The sequence below is a fragment of the Zalophus californianus genome, chromosome 10, assembly GCF_009762305.2.
Source record: "Zalophus californianus isolate mZalCal1 chromosome 10, mZalCal1.pri.v2, whole genome shotgun sequence".
Lineage (NCBI taxonomy): Eukaryota > Metazoa > Chordata > Mammalia > Carnivora > Otariidae > Zalophus > Zalophus californianus.
This window is the reverse complement of record NC_045604.1, coordinates 76,439,127-76,456,099: the sequence shown is the minus strand read 5'-3', so window position 1 is coordinate 76,456,099 and position 16,973 is coordinate 76,439,127. Positions and strand designations below refer to the sequence as shown.

The following is a 16,973-nucleotide window of genomic DNA, read 5'->3' as shown; positions in this document are numbered from 1 at the left end:
CTGTCCCAGATGCAAGCACCCCATAATCCCTGCAGAGACTGTGACCAGGTTTGCCACCCACTAGCTGGATGACCTTGAGCAAGTGTCTTCCCCTCCTTGTGTCTCTGTTTGCTCAACTGTCAAATGAAGGGGCAGGATCTTTAATCTAGAAGCCTAGAACTCCCGACTTACCTCTCCCTGGGGCTGATCTCTTTGGGCATCCAGGACACACATTTCTCCATACCGCATGCCCCGGGTGCAGCTCTAAAAAGCAAGGCAAAGCTCCTTGCCTTTCTCTTTCCTGTCCTCCACCCTTGCCTGCCAGGGAAGAGCTGTTCCCAGGCCTCCTCAAGTCACCAACATCCTGACCCTTAGCCCAGCAAAGCCAACGCTGTCTCCAGCCCAATGGATGGTTCCTGCAGCATCTACCTTCTCTGGCCAAGTGCTCAGGGAATTCCACTGAGCAGTGCCCACTGGAGCTGGAGGTAAGGGGACAGCCCCAGGGAGCAAGTTGGGGCCCTCCTCTCTGCATCTGACACTCCCTTCTCCAGGGGAGAGGTTGGGCTGCCTCAGGGGAGAACATCCTGAACACCAGCCCTTTGTGTGGGGGATGGGGGGTGTCCCTGGTGGTCCTGCTGCCTCAGAGGCCATCTCTGCTGTCAGAGTTCAGAGGGCAGTAGAAGGGCCTGTCCCTTGGCTCAGGATCCTGGCTTTAAGGGCTTTATTCTTATTAAACCTCATCTGGTCTCATCTCTGGCCAGGGTGGGAGAGGAAAGGTGGGATGGGATTAGGTGGAGCAGTGAGGTGTGGGAGTACAGTCGGGGAAGGATGGGATTTGGGAGAGGCGGGGAGAGTGGGTGTAGGGTGTTAGTGAGAGGCTGTTGGCTTGAAAGGGTTAGAGAGAGGCAGAGTGAGGTGGGCGACTTGGTTCAGATGGGTGGCCAGACCCCAGTCCTAGTGCTGAGTATGAAAGCCCTTGCCTCACATCTGTTGGAGGAAGAGGGTACCTTCCCCCAAATGCTTTACTGTGGTGGTGTCTGAGGCAACCATTTCTCTGTAAGGGGTGGAAAGAGGGTCTTGGCGGGGTGGGGGAGGGGGAGGGAATTATTCATATCTGAAGGCAAATCCTAGAGTCCAGGTGCTGAGGTGGGGTACGCAAGGAGGTCCCTATTGGGTTTGAGGGTGACATGGTGAGTCTCTGCCCCGAGACTTCCCTGCCTTAAGGAGGGGCTTATTTCCCAGGACATCTGGGGGCCTTCATTTTCCCTGGAGAGAGAATGACCTATCTATAACTAAGACCCTCATCACTCTGAAGCGAGGGTGGGAGAAGAGATCCAAACTTAGTTTCTGAGGGAGGCGGAAGGTGCATCCGTCTCCGAAGAGATGGGGGGGGCTAGATACCTGCGGAGGTTAGACCCCACTTTGGGAGGGTACATTCCATCCCAATGGGTAAGTTAGGGAGGGGAGATCCCATCTCCAGAGCCCGGGGCTAGGAGGAAGAGCCCATTTCTGATGGGAAAAGGAGGCTGTTTTGCTCTCTGGGAGGTGAGAGACCCTCTCTTTTTGGGGGAGGGGACCCGCGTCTCGAGAGGATGAGGGCCCCGATTCTGGGAAAGACGCCCCGTTTTTGCTCCCTGGGTGCATGGTCAAAGGACTCCATCTCGAGTGGAAGGGCCCGCCCCCACGCGACCCGACGCCGGGCCCTTACCTACAGGCCCAGGCTCCGGTCTGCAGACTCCGATCTGCCGGGCTCCGACTTGAGGTTCCTGCGCTCTGAGCTCCGGGTGCGTCCAGTCTCTGCCCCACTTCCCCCAGCGACTCGCGGGGCTTCCTAGCTCCACCGAGCCGAGCCGGCCAATCAGCGCTGCCGGCCCCGGCCCTCACTCGCGCCGCAGCCAATGAGCGCGCCCGCCACGGGCCACCGCCCCCGGTGGGAGGGGGAAGGCAGGGCGGGGGCAGAGTCCGGCCTCCGGGGGCGGAGGAGCCGGGGGCCCGGAGGAGGGACCGCGAGGGCCGGGGGCGAGGGTTGGGGCTGTGGAGGAGGAGGCTGAAGACCCTCGTCAGGCCGGAGGGGAGCCTATCTGATGGCCGGGTGGAGAGCGCGTCTCTAAAAGGGGGCGGCTCTATAGGTTGATTTCACCTAGACCTTAATTACCTCCTGTCCTCTTTCCTGGGTCCTGGGGCCTGCGGGTGAGTGTAGCTGCCCCATCTGCACCCCGTGCCCTGGCTCTGGAACCCTAGATCCGGAATCAGAGTCCGTATGATGCCCTGACCCTATCCGCCCCCTCCCACCCCCCGGGCAGGGCAGGCGTTCAGGGCCCTCTCGCTCAGCCCTCCCAGCTGCCATTCACTTAACAAACCTCCTGCCCCGCCAGAGCAAGAGAAATGGCTCGTGCACCCTGGAGGCAATGCAAAGAGCACTGGACTAAGAGTCCATGGTTCCGCCTGCATGATCTAGGGCAGGTCACTCCACCTACCCGATCCTCAGTTTCCTTAACAGAAAATGAAGACAACAGTGATAGTACCTCCTTCATGGGTGTAAATGAGACCGTAGATGTGATGAAGGTGATTTTATAAAAATTAAAATGCAATATGAAAGCTAATTAATATTAAAGGATGAATGACTGAAAGCCCAGCAGCTTTCCAAAGGTATTTGGAAAGAGGATGCGTTCATTCAGTGGTAGAGTCAAAGACACAGAAACTGCCCATCAGAACATGTGATCACCAAGAGCTCATAATGAATGGAAATTCCAGACCCTCAAAGGCCACAAAAGAACACAGCTTGGTTTTCCCTATTCATCCTGATCAGTCATTATTTCTTTAGTTTGTTAGTATCTTGCAGAAACCTGAGATCCCTCCTTTCTGCTTTCCAGGAATCCAGGCTGCTCTATCTCTGGTTAGGCAAGGACTGTCATCCTAGTAATTAAGGAATTAAGACAAATAAAGAACAAAGACGCAAATAAAAAAATAGCCAAAAAAAAAAAAAAACCTACCTGCCCTCTAGTGTGGTCTATGACAATAGGGACCAAAAAGAAACAATAAATAAGAATCATTCAAAGGAACAGACAGAAAATATAATTGATCCAAGGTTCTGCTGAAATTGAGTTGAGAGAGCTTTGCCAATCTTTTTTGGTAGGTTAATCCTGCCACCTTGCTTGCAGAACTTTATGAGGCCTGGGTTATAAATCCAGCAATTTTTCCTTAAAACCTAAGTCATGTAGATAATCCTCTTTCCTGCCCAAAACCCGCCCAAAGAAATAAAATGGTCAATAAACATAGGAGGAAATAGTTTGTCAAAGAAAGGCAGGTTAAAGAGATGGAAACATTCCATCAACCAAAATGGGCTGATTTTTATTATTATTAATATTATTTTTAAAGATTTTATTTATTTGACAGACAGAGACACAGCAAGAGACGGAACACAAGCAGGGGGAGTGGGAGAGGGAGAAGCAGGCTTCCCGCTGCACAGGGGGCCCGATGCGGGGCTCGATCCCAGGACCCTGGGATCATGACCCAAGCTGAAGGCAGACACTCAACGATTGAGCCACCCAGGCGCCCTGGGTTTTAGCTTTTAAATGGTAGAAAAAAATAATATTTTCTTTCACATGAAAATGACAACGAAATTCAAATTTCACTGTGCATAAATAAAGTTTTATTGGCACACAGCGATAACCCCTCAGCTATGCTTCGTCTATGGCTGTCCTTATGCTACAATGGCCAAGCTGAATAGTTGTGGCAGAGACCATACAGCTTGCAAAGCCAAAAATATTTACCATCGGGCCCTTTTCAGAAAAAGTTTGCCAAGCCCTGGCCCAAGACAATCAGGGGAAACAAACATTCACAGCACCCACTGGGGGTTAGGCCCTGGTACTGGGCATTCGGGAGGAGCTGCGTTGTTCCTGGTTAAGGAGGGGTGTGAGAGGGATATTAACAGCCAGGTGCTTTGCAAGCTGATTCTCAAGTAGCTTCATTGTGACACTTGTGAAGAAAACCGTTAGCACGCTGGCAAGGCCTTTCTCACATTAGCTCCCTTTGCATTTTTCATAGTCCCACGGTTCTCCTACAGGGCTGCTTGGGGCCACAGGTGTCTTGCAGGGGATGCTGAGAATGTTTTCCAGGGGCTGGCTGTGGCCCAGGATGGAGCTCCTTCCAGAAAAGCATCTTTGAGAAGGGAAATGAGGGCAATGGAGCATGAAGCTCTTCGGGCGCTAGCAGTCTGAGCAGGAAAGGCCCTTAGAGATTGGCCACCCATTGTACAGAGGAGGAAACTGAGGCCCAGAGATGGGGATGAATTTGCCTGGAGCCAGACTAGAATGTGTGTACCTTATTTCTTAGGTCTGTGCTTTCCACACTTCCTGCTCACAAAATAGTATAGGGATATCACAGAGGGCATTTGGATGTGACAGAAAGGGGACTGGCCGGGGACTTGTAGTGAATTCCCAGTGGTTGTGTGACACTGCACAAGTCATTTACCCCCTCTCAGTCTCTGTGTTCTCATTTGTGAACTGAGCAATTAAAGTGCCTACCATAACATCCGTATGTAAGAGAATGAATTTGGGCCCTTACCCCACACTGTACACAAAAATTAACTCATAATGGATCAAAGACCTCAATATAAGACCTAAAACTATAAACCTCTTAGAAGGAAACACAGAGGTGTTCCATGACTAAGGATTTGGCAATGGCTTCTTAAATATGACACTAAAGCAGATAAACTGGAATTCATCAAAATCAAAAGCTCATTTGTGCATCAAAGGACATCATCAAGAGAGTGAGAAGACAATCCACAGAGTGGGAGAAAACATTTGCAGATCATATATCAGAAAGGAATCTAGGATCCAGAATATATAAAGAATTCTTACAACTCAACAACCAAAAGACAACCGATTCAAAAATGGGCAAAGGACTTGAATGGACCTTTCTGCAAGGAAGACATACAGAAGGCCAACAAGCACATTAAAAGATGCTCATCATCATCGGTCATTAGGGAAATGCCGATCAAAACCCCCCTGAGATACCGTAACCTCACGCTCCCTGGGACAGCCATAATAACAAAATGTTAAATAGGAAGTGTTGGCAAGGATGTGAGAAATTGGAACCTCATACCCTGCTGGTGGGAATGTAAAAATTGACCATGTTGGGGAATGATCAGGCGGTTCCTCAAGAAGTTAAACACAAGTCACCATAGGACCCAGCAATTCCACTCCTAGGTAGATATCCAAAAATTGAAAGCAGCTGTTCAAACAAAAACTTGTATATGAATGTTCATAGCAACACTACTTACAGTGGTCCCAAAGTGGAAACAAGCCAGATGTCCGTCAGTGGACTAATGGATGGACACATTGCTGTACGTCCATTCGGTGGAGTATTATTCGATCATACACAGAAATGGAGCACTGCCACATGCCACAACGTGGATGAACCCTGAAAACAAAAGACCATATACTGTGTGGGTCCAGAATGAAATATCCAGAATAGTAAATTCACAGAGACAGAAAGTAGATTAGTGGTGGCCAGGGGCTGGGGGTGGAAGAAATGGGGGACTAGTAGTAGAAACGGGGTTTCCATTTGGGTTGATGACAACATTCTGGAACTAGACAGGGGTGATGGTTGCACAACATAGTGAATGTGCTTAATGCCACTGAACTGTTCTTTAAACTTTAAAGAACCATTTTACTTTAAAATGGTAAATGTTGGGGCGCCTGGGTGGCTCAGTCGGTTGAGTGTCTGAGTCTTGATTTCAGCTCAGGTCATGATCTCCGGGTCGTGGGATCGAGCCCCTCAGTGGGCTCTGCACTCAGCAGGGAGTCTGCTTCTCTCTCTCTCTTTTTTCCTCTCTCTCTGCCCCTCCCTCTGCTCACGATTTCTCTCTCAATTAAATAAATCTTTAAAAAAATGGTAAACGCCATGTTATGTGTATTTTACCAGAACAAGAAAAACGTGTCTAGCACAGTAGGTCACTGTTTGGGGTAAATGACAGGAGTTCATCCCTGGGCCCTGGTGGATGTCCACACTTGGCAGCTGTTGTTATTAACCAGCTGCCCCAAGAGACCTGCCCGATTGCGTGAGGTTGCCCAGAGCTCACTCATTCGCTCGTTCAGTAATTCATCTGTACATTCCCTCAGCCAGGCAGCAAATAAGCAGTTAGCATCTCCTCTATGCCTGGTGCTGAGCTGTTCTAGGCGTTGGGGATTTGAGGTCCCACCTCCATGGAGTTTCCATCCCGGTGCTGGGAGACAGAGTATAAGAAAGGCAAATGTGAACTAAGGAAACTAATTTCTGACAATAAGTGCTTTGGGGGGAAATGAAAAGTAGGATGAAGTGCCCAGAGTCAGAGCAAGTACAACAGCCATGATGACCAGGGGGTCACCTGGAAGGATGTGACATCTGCGTGGTGGCCAGGATACTAAGGGGGAGCCGGGGTGGGAGCCCTTGTGCTGGGCTCCTCGAAGACCCAGGAGCTGCATCTGGCTCTCCTTACCTGCACAACCCCCGTAAGGTGGGTGTACCACATCCAGCTGCCACCTCTAACAGGTCACAGATGTGTCACAGCTCTGTTCTACTGTCATTCCAATGACTGGGTCCCTCTAATCTGCCAACCCCCAAGAAATACAACAGTGTAGTTCTCCTTCTAGCTCAGGATGCACTGAAAGGACAGGGGAACTGTGTTGTCCCCCAGTGCCACTCCCATGCCCTGGAGGGTTTCCCAGATGCAGTAAGTGCATAGGCAACCCCTAACAACAAACACTTATCCTGCTCAAAACATGGCTAGTGCTGAGATGGAAAAACCCTGGGTTAAATAACATGTATGTCGTTTCAATAATATGAAAGGCGCTTAATACATTCTAGGTCCCTTCCTCCTGTAGCTGGAGATGCACTCGTATTCACTCCAATTCTTCTTGCCAGTACATGTGAGGGCGTTTCAGGGGGTCAGATAGAGGGGTGTGGCTCCCCTACTCATCTCCATTGCTGGAGAACATAGCTAAGCATTTATGTCTTATCTGAGATCTCTGAGGACTTTGTTGGCATGTCTGAGATCTATGGTATTTCTGAGATCTCTGAGGACAGTACTTGGCATGCAGGAGGTGCTCTATTAATACTGACCCATTTCACTGCATGCAAAGGACAGTGTCAAGCAGGATGCTGAGGGAGAGTGCTGACTCCTCTCATCTCTCGCTGGGGGAGCTCTTGGCCCCAAGGAGCTGTCCATCAACTCTGTGCTGAAACTTCACCAAACAGACCAAAATCTTCCCCCAACTCTGTGCTGAAACTTCCCGAAACAGATCAAACTCTTCCCCCAGGGCCAGCAAATCTGAAGTCCTTACTCCACCCTGCCCTCCATCCTTCCTTCTCCTCCTTACAGACAACAGGAGGCAAAAACCAGGGCACAGAGTGGTAGAGCGGTTATATCCTCAAACTGGAGATCTGGCAGTGACAATGAGGAATTCTGGAAGTTGAGGATGATGATAGTAAGGCCTGTGTGACCGGACTTGCATGCGTGTGAAACTGAAGTGTCTGCAGATCGTGTGGCAGGGTGGATGGCTTGCAGGAGACCTCCACTAATACCGGCGATTATCATGACCATTCTCAAAATCATCACTCTCATTGTTTGGGCTCCAAAAGCAGACCCTGAGACAAGGACCTGAGTGTTTTATCTGGGAGGGACCCAAGAGACACCAGTAGGGGTGGGATAGTGTAATAACGTGATCACAGTGAGCAGCCAGGCTGGCACCCTGCTGGGGAGTGCTGGGAGCTCACTTCACAGTTACCCCATGGAGGGGAAGGAGGCTGGGGCATATAGACACCAGCGAGTACCAGTCATTGGTCGAGGACTGCCGGCCCAAGGTGTCAACTCCGCAGCGCTTCCAGCTTGTCCTTTTTGGGTTGGGCAGGCTGAGGTGGCCATCGAGGGCCCTCACACTGAATCTCAGGCAGTGACAGTTCAAAGGCAGCTGCACGCCGGGCAGGGCATCGGTGGTGGCTGCCCCCCACCCCCATCAATGGCTAAGGTCTTTTTCTTACCTTTTTTTTTTTTTTCTTTAAAATGACTTTAGAGCAGTTTTAGGTTCATGGCAAAATTGAGGAAAAGGTAGAGAGATTTCCCATGTACCCCCATCCCCATATATATGCACAGCCTGTCCCCATGAGACGGGACATTTGTTACGACCTATGAACCAGCACAGATGCATCAACACCCAAAGTCCATGGTTTCCAACAGGGTTCACTCCTGCCCAATCGCAGGTTTGAATGGATGTATCATGCCGTTGTCTGACATTGTTTCAGGGCTCTGAAACTCCTCTGTGCTCTGCCTGCTCGCGCTCCCTCCCCTTCGCCCCTGGAAACTACTGTCTTTTTTTTCTGTATCCATAGTTCTGTCTTTTCCAAGAATGTCATAGTTTTTCAGATTGGCTCTTTCATTTAGTGATACACATTTAAGTCTCCTCTGTGGCTTGTCATGGCTTGGTAGCTTTTTTTTTTTTTTTTTTTTCTAAGCACTGAATAATATTCCATTGTGTGGATGGATCACAGTTTATTTATCCCTTCATCGAAAGAAGGATATTTTGGTTGCTTCCCAGTTTTGGCAATTAAGAATAGAGCTGCTATGGGGCACCCAGCTGGCTCAGAGCATGTGACTCTTGATCTCGGGGTTGTGAGTTTGAGCCCCACACTGGGTGTAGAGACTACTAAAAAATAAAATTAAAAAAAAAAAGAATAGAGCTGCTATAAACAGCTTTGTGCAGGTTTTTGCATGGACGACAGTTTTCAACTCCTTTGGGTAAATACTAAGGAGTGCTATTGCTGGCTCATATGGCAGGAGTATGTTTAGTCCTGTAAGAAACCTCCAGACTGTTCCAATGTGGTTGTGCCGCTTTGCGTTCCCACCAGCCATGAATGAGCGTTCTTGCTGCTCCACATCCCGAGTTTTCTGGATTTCTTCCTCCTCCTCTCCTCCTCCTCCCCCTCCTCCTCTTTGGTCACTGCTAAGGTTTTAAAATGCCATTCTCCTGGGCTCTCATGGTCTGTGCTCACCTCTTCCATAGTGCTCACGAGTTCATCAGATCAGTCGTTCCATCACAGTCACTAGTTGATTCAAGTCCTCATTTGCTCGCGTGTGTACTCGCCCATTTATTCTCCCACACTCACCAAAACTGCTGACCGGCGACTTACTGTGTGTCAGGCAGGCTATTAAAGGATCTCTTCCAGGGCTCTGAGCTCCTCAGGGACAGGCCCTTGGCCTGACTCATGTTACCACACCAGGTGCCAGGCACAGCGCCCAGCACAAAGCAGGGCTCAGTAGGTGTTTAACTAACCTGGACACATGTTAGAGGAAACGGTCTTTTATTCTTCTTTCTTTCCAAACTGAACACCCCAGAAAGATCCAGGCTTGGTGGGGACTAGACCGTTGCTCAACTGAGATTTCAAAGACCTTTCCCACGAAAACAGGTCTTCCTGAAAACGAATCCTGGGCTCCCTGGAAATTTGCGGGTAGGAAGTACGTGCAAATGCTCATTCTCCTGCTGAATTCAGAGGCAGTAGATGGAGGAGCTTTGCCAGAAAGTGCCAACCTCGCATCGGCTCCAGGGAGCAGCTCCTGAGTTGGATTCACCAGGGTTCTGGTCCCAGACTGATTGCTGCTCCATAGCTGTGTGACGCTGGGCCTGTCACTGACCCTCTCTGACCTCAGCTTTCTAAAGGACGGATTCTAGCTTCTCCTTGCTGGTTGCTGAGACCACTGAATGTGACAGCTGGTGCACATAGCTTGGGAAATCAATACTGGCTCCCCAAAGGCCCCTATGCTCCTTATAAGGACCACCGCCTCAAAGCTGCGTGCGTTGAAACACCCTGCCTTTGCCTCTGTGACGCCAGGGAGACAGAGTCCTCCTCCCATGTCACTTCCCCGCATGTCGCTGAGGCCTGACATCTGCTGTGCTGGCCCTGAGCGGGGCTGCCCATGCTCTAGGCTGTCCTCAAGTCTGTGATACAGCACGGTAAGCTGGGCTGGTGGTCCTGCGTGGGCAAATAGAGGCCGCTGGGGTCTGGAGTGCTTAGAGGCTGCACTGGAAACTGCCCAGCTGCCTCCATCCAGCATGCTGTTCACAGGCTGTGGGACCCATGGGGCCCCTCCTCCTCTCTGACTCTTGGTTTCCTTGCCCATAGGCCAGGGTCAGCCCAGAGAGGAGCTCTGATGATTGGGTTTCAGCCTGATTTCCTCAGCACCTCCCTTGACTGGTTGTCACAACCGGGAGGAGGGAGACACTCCCGGCATCGAGTGGGTGGAGGCCAGGGATGCTGCTGAACATCACAGTGCACAGGACGGCCCCACAACAAAGGCCATTGAGCCCAAAATGTCAACAGTGCTGAGGTTGAGAAACCTGCTCTAGTACAACTCCTCCAGGGTGACGAGTGAAACCCAGAAAGGCCCACATCACCCAGTGGATGTTAACCCATTTCAGCTTCTCCGAGCCTCTGCGTCTTCCTCTGTGCAGTGGGGGTAAGAATCACAGTGGGGTTGTGGAGAAGTTTAGGAGGGAGGCCCTGCAAAGCGTCCTGCGCAGGGCTGTACAAACAGCTGGAAGATTAGGAGTGGGAGGACCCTGTCCCCAACTCTGGAGTTTGGTTCTGACTCTTCCCTGAGGGCCCGCCCACTGTCTGGAACATCCAGGTGTGCGTTGTCGTGGAAACCTTTCAGGGATGGTGTACCCAAGAGCTTGACTGATTTTTTTTTCCTCCTCAAAATAACCCATGCTGTCAGTCAAATTAACACTCAGGCACAGTAGTTAGGCAAGTGAGATTGTTTAGCCTTCATTAACTGCTGAGCAAGGCGCCTGCTTGGGGAGCTTCCGCCCCCCGCGACAGGCAGTTAATAGCAATGCAACAGCGAATAATTAATAATAGTGATGATTATGGTGATGGCTGCTGGACACCACCCGCCCCCGCCCCCGTACCCGCCAGCTTCTGTGCCAGATGCTTCACATGCACACCAAGTACCACCTTGAGTGTGAGCACAGTATTGTGCCCATTTTACAGATATGGATGCTGAGGCTCACAGGGGTGAGTGTTGGGGCTGGTCTGCGCCCAGTTCAGACGCCAGGTGCCATGCTCTAACCACCGACCTTCACCGCCTCTCAGGAGCCTCCAGTGGAAGGGGGTGTGGGGACAAGGCTCAGTTCCTTTTATCTGTGGCCCCAGCATCCAAACGGTTAGCTCCAGGCTCTCTTCTTGGTAAGCTCTGAAGCTGGAAACACTACCACCTGCCCCTGGAGCCCATCTCTGAGCATGGCCCTTTCTGATCCAGACATCCCTGCCCCAAAGAAGAGGTTCTGCCTAGCTCCAGTGTCTGTTGCTTCGTAAAGCCTGAGGCAGAATCAAGATCTCAGCCGTGGCATGCCTAACCCTTCAATCTATCGTGGTACAGCACAGCCTCCAATCCACACCATTCCTGCTTGCCTTCAGACAAACAATCCCTACTCTGGGCAGGAGACAATAGAAAGAATGCTGGCTACAGAGTCTGGCCGACCTGGGCGGAGACCCCACCCTCGTTACTTCCTGGTCCTGTGGCCTCAGATAGCCTATGTATGCTTTTTAAGCCTCCGCTTACTGGGCAGCTCTCAGAGCCAATGTGCCACTGTATAACATATAGCAGGTTAGTTAGGGTCCCCCGAGAGTCACTGGGGACCCACGCTTTGGGGTAGCTGCCAGTGGCTAAGAGGACTGTGTACCCGACTGCTCAGGGTGCAAGCATTTTGCAGTTCTGTAAAACTGAAACCACATGATGACTTTCTTTTCTGTCCAGTAGGAAAATCGCCCCAAGAGGAACAGCAGTTTGAGGCGTTTCCTGCAGTCAATTCATGAGGCTGGAGCGCCACCTCGTGGCGAGGTTCCTCCATCGAGCCAGGCCCCCAGGTGAAGCCCCCAGTGAGGCCGATCCCCTCAAGCCTTGCAACCTGGGGGAGGAGAAAATGACCTCCAAGCTGCTTGGGTGACGTGAAGCCAAGAACAAGCTCCACACCTGTCTTCACTGTTGGCTAGCCCCTAATAAGGAGCCTTGAAAGCTCTGGGCTTCTCTTCATTCACTCATCCGTTCCTTCTGCCTCCCCTGCCCCTCATGGACGCTCACCTAGCCCCCAGATGCCTTTGCTTTTCTTTATAGCCCTCAACAACCCTGTCGAGGTTATAAGGCTTAAACCACTAAATGTAATTCTTTTAAAAGTGATAGCACGCGTCCGTCTTATGTAATTCACAAATGAGGTAAATGCAGGATGACAAAGCTGGTTCAAAAGAGAACACGAGAAACGGGGGGATGTTTACAGTATGTAGGAAAAACAACAAGATGAAATCGCCATATTAGACACAAATTTGGTTAAGGTCCCGCAGGGCCAAACTGCTGTTCCTCTTGGGGCGATTTTCCTACTGGACAGAAAAGAAAGTCATGTGGTTTCGGTTTTACAGAACTGCAAAATGCTTGTGCCCTGATCAATCGGGTACACAAAGGCGCTCTGGCAAATGCTGCACTGTGCAGTCACCTTTTGGCCTTACTTCTGGTTTTGGGATCATTGTACTTTACACGACCCGATGCACGCTATGTATTTATGTTTTTTGCCTTTGGCCTCAGCTAGTATTGGATTCCATGAGGGCACGGATGTGAGATGTCCTGCTCCCTGCTTTCTCCCAGGCACTCAGTCAACATCTAGCATATGGAGAGTGGTGGACAAATATTTGCAGAATGACAGGGTGTGTCAGGCTTGGGTTTGCATGACGCCAGTCCTGTCCCCATGAAGCTCACCATCTGTGAGGGAGGCATGCGGGGAAACGTAACCATTACACCAAGTTTTAAAAGGGTCGTATCACAGAACGCTCAGGGGCTATGGACACCTGGGGAAGGCTTTCTGAAAGAAGAAAATGAGAGGGGCTGGGTGAGAGGGGTCTCAGAGGGTGGGGGCGTTGCTAAGAATGTGGTGCATTCTGGGAGGAAGGAATTCAGTGTGGCGGACAGGATGGGGCTGGGAAGGTAGGCAGAGGCCAGACCTTGAGGGCCTAGTGGGCTCTGCAAAGGGGTTTGCGTTTTAAGCAAAGACCTCTCATGGCAGCTGTCTGCAGTAGAGCCTTGACATTCATGACTGATATCCCGCCTGAGAAGCAAGTCTCTGAATTCACTCGGATGTAGGTGTTCACAGCAGGAAGATTTTCCATTATATTTACATGCTGAAGAATAAGTATTTTCAAAGGTCTCACACATCTGCTCCAAGTATCCTTCTACTCCATCTTCCCTTGGTGAAGGGGGTGGCGGGGGGCCTTCATAAACTTCCGAAGACAGAGTTGCCTGAGTCAGAAAGCTGGGTGTCACCCAGAGCCCCTCTCCTTCCTGTACCTGCCCCTCCACTTCTACCCTTTCTATTCCTCCCATCAATGAGGAAATCACATGACCGAATGCCAGACTAGGCTGACAAGAATGAGGGCCTGTGTGGGGACAGAGATCAGGGCCATCCCCAAGGGTCAAGGGCACTTTTCACTACTCAAGCCCATTAACCTCTAAAGTAGCATAGCCCTTGCTGGTTCCAACAGAGGGCTGAAATGCACAGAAGTATCGGATTGATATCAGTCTGTTGGTAGACAGGCTGTAACATCACTTAGTAGTTCACATGATTTAAAAGCCACCAGTTGGCTGACTGGTATTGCTGGGCAGAATCACTAACCAATGTCGGGTAAGCAGATCCTTGCTGACACCTGCTTTGGGACACTGCACGGAGCTGCCATGTGACAAGCAGCACCACCTGGAAGGTCTCCCTGGTTTGAGCTGGAATCCGGGGTTGAAACTCCTGCTCTTTCCAATGTCGGTGGCGCTGTTGTCTCCTGGGCAGGTGCACTGGCCAAGTGGCAGGGGTGGGTTCCAACTGGCAGTCCCTCCCAAGATGCAGGGGGCTGCAACCTAAGTGAAAAGTCCATTCACTTAGCTTTCTAGGAGCATGCAGGACAGGAAACACAGCATGCACAGAGGTGTCATCTCATTGGGAGGACCATGCACACAGCTTTTTTGCTCCTGTACCCATGGGGGGCACGTGTGGCTGCTATGGCTGAGGGCCAAGACGTGTGCAGGCCACTTTGACACAGAGATGGCAAGCTGGGTCTCCTAGTGACGTTCCAGGTCAGAGTCATGTAAGGCCAAGGTCTGCCTGTCAACTTACAGCTCCCCAAGTCCAGGCCATTCCACGCATAAGGGTCTCACTGCAAATGGGCAGGCACCATGGTCTTCACTCTATGAAGAACTTGGTCTCTGAGGTTGCTTCCCCAGGAATCATGTCTCCTGCTGCCGGCAGCCCACAGGGTGTCTTGTTGGAGTTGGGGTCGGCGGTGTGTAGGATGGCTTGGCTATTCCTCTGAGGGCCTTTTAGGTCCCCAAGGTGACTCTCATGTGTAATGCGGAGCCTGAATTTAAGGCAGGCTGATTCCACATGCCTTTTCACATTTGCTCTTTGCCCAGCTACTACTGAAGGATACAGAAAAAAGAGGGAGCACTTTATTTGCAGAGAGAAGTACAGATTGCTCACAAAGACTTCTCTAGCAGGTGATGACGCTACGCCACAGCGTGCAAGCTGAAAATGCTCCCAAGCCAAAAAACTGTATTAGGATAATACCTGCAATCTATTGAAAACTTCCCTGGCACATCTTACGTGGATTATCTAATATAATCTTCACAATAACTCTGCGCAAAGACGGGAGTCTTACCATTTCACAGACGAGGAAACCAGAGGCTCAGAGAGGCTAGGCCACTTGTCCCAGGTTGTCTGGCTGGCCTGGGGCAGAGCCTGGATCAGAAGCTGCTCTGCCCATCCCGAGTTTGTGCTCTTAACCAGGAATGATGTGTCCCAGCCCTGCTGCTCATGGTGATTGCTGGACCAGCAGCGCCAGCACCCCCTGGCGGCTGGTTACGTTCCAGCATGAAGCCCCACCAGGAGGACCTGAGTCAGAATCTACATTTTGGCAAAACCCCAGGTGACTTGGGTGCACAGTAATTCGAGAAATGATGGGGGCCACAGTATCACTGTTGGCTTTACTAAATCTTTCCTGGAAAGGCTTGGACAACCAAGTACCCTCCTTGAGCCATATATTCTCTGAAAAAACAAACAAACAAGTAAGTGCAATGGTCTATCTAGGTTAATTCCCTAGCAGAACATTTTGATGGTTTGATGATTCGGAAATATTGCTGCCAAACAAGAACTTCTGGAAACTCAAGCAAAGCCATAAAACACAGTGAGAAGGGGGCATTTTGCCTCCGAGAAGTGAAAATCTGACAATGCTTTGAATTATAGTGGATCCGGATTAATTCCAGGCCCCACTTAGAGGAAGCTTTCAGGCCGAGTGCTTTAGACATGAAAGCACTCACCCTAATGCGCCAGGTGAAAGGCACGACGCCTCTACTGCTTGGTGCCAATTACATTTATGGGCTTGTCCCCAGGAGTGCCAGGAAAATGTCAGTTAGTGCTGACACATCACCAGCTGGGGGCTCTGTCTCATGGGGCTCTGTTTCCAGGACTTGTTATTAACGTACCTCGTTGTGATCTGCAACTCTGTTCAATGATGGCAACAAGTCTATCAGGGATGGTTTTGTGTAGGAACCTCGGAAAACAGTAAGAGCTCCAAGGCTACGCTTCTCGAACCCCTCGCTGTGCACAAATCACCAGGGTCTTGCCCAAGAGCAGATTCTGAGTCAGGTCTGGGCCGGGGCTGCTGTTGCTGGAGGGCCAGGAAACTTGCTGTGGGGAAGGGATTGGGGGGAGCATGGGCTCCGAGCCCGGCTGCCACTTGGCATCCATGATGTCAGGCGGGTGGCCCAACTGCTCTGAACTTCATGTTCCTCGTATGTAAAATGGGGGTTGCTTCTGCTCTCTAGGGTCTTTGGAAGATTTAGAGATGATGTGTGTGGATCTTCCCACTCCCAGAGGGGAGGGTGAGACTCCTTCTCTTGGGTCACCTTCTCTGCATGTTCAGCCAACACCCGTTTTTCTTTCCTAAAGAAGCTACTGTTCTTCCTCATCCGGATTTCTCGACCTCGGCACTCCTGTGCGTTACAGGATGTTTTAAGCAGCACCCCTGGCCCGTAGCACCCTCTCCCTGAGTTGTGGCAAGCCAAACCTTTCCAAACATGGCTAACCGCCCCCGGAGGCAGCAGTGCCTGACTGGGCAGCAGCCTCCCAGGCAACAGTTCCTATTCAGTGTTCGTTCAACAGTACGTGTCGACTACGTACTCTGGGCCAGTGGCCTTCACAAATGTTAAGTGGGTGTAACCAGGCTGAAGTCCTAGGTGTTGGGAAGATGAAATGAGTTAATCTGGTGTCCAGATGGAGCCGGAGAGGCAGAGACGCCAGGAGGGTATCTGGACTGTGGGGGGCAGGCAGGGAGGGGAACTCATTGTCTGGTGCTGAGCAGCAGGACGGGGGGGGGGGGGGGGGGGGGGGGTCTGCAGGGAGGGCCAAGGCAGCAGGAGGGTGGGACCTGAGCTGGGAAGGAAGAGGAGGGAGAAAGCAACAGGGAGGGGTTGAGATGGGAGGGGTGCAGACAGAGACAAGTGCATGTGATGCAACCAGAAAAGGGAGCCCAAGTGGAGGCGGGGAAGAAGCCCGGGCTCTGGGAGGAAATGCCACGAGGCAGATCATGGTGTGCACCCGAGTCAGCCACACGCGACCAGGAAGAGTGCTCGTGTCTGTTCTCAGCTCATCTGATTTTGGTTAGAAAGAGTTAAAACAGAAAATGAAGGCCTCTTTGCCAGCTCCTGCCACCTCCTCTGAATGGGCCCTGGCCAGAGGGACGGGGAAGGCAATGAGGCTTCTGTGCCTCATTCTGTGTAGTGTTATTACCGCAATTATGGCGACCATATTAAACACATCTGTAAGCACATAACACAGGGGACCGCTAAATGCCACCGGCTGGTCCCCTGGGTCCCCCGCCCACCAGGGAACCTGAAGTAATGGACTCAAGTGGAATCAAGCTGAGAACAC

The 16,973-nt window shown here is 51.1% G+C and overlaps 1 protein-coding gene across 3 annotated transcripts in view; it reads right to left on the bottom strand.

Moving 5' to 3' along the window:
* ABAT (4-aminobutyrate aminotransferase) overlaps nt 1-1,811 on the bottom strand; it is an 82,498-nt gene extending 80,687 nt beyond the window's left edge. For 2 of the 3 annotated variants that reach the window (XM_027611997.2, XM_027611994.2), the window contains exon 1: nt 1,688-1,811. The gene's annotated coding sequence lies outside the window, so the exon portion shown is untranslated. The remainder of the gene's footprint in view (nt 1-1,687) is intronic. The other variant, XM_027611995.2, reaches the window with a different exon arrangement.
* Between the last annotated feature and the right edge of the window lie 15,162 nt (nt 1,812-16,973).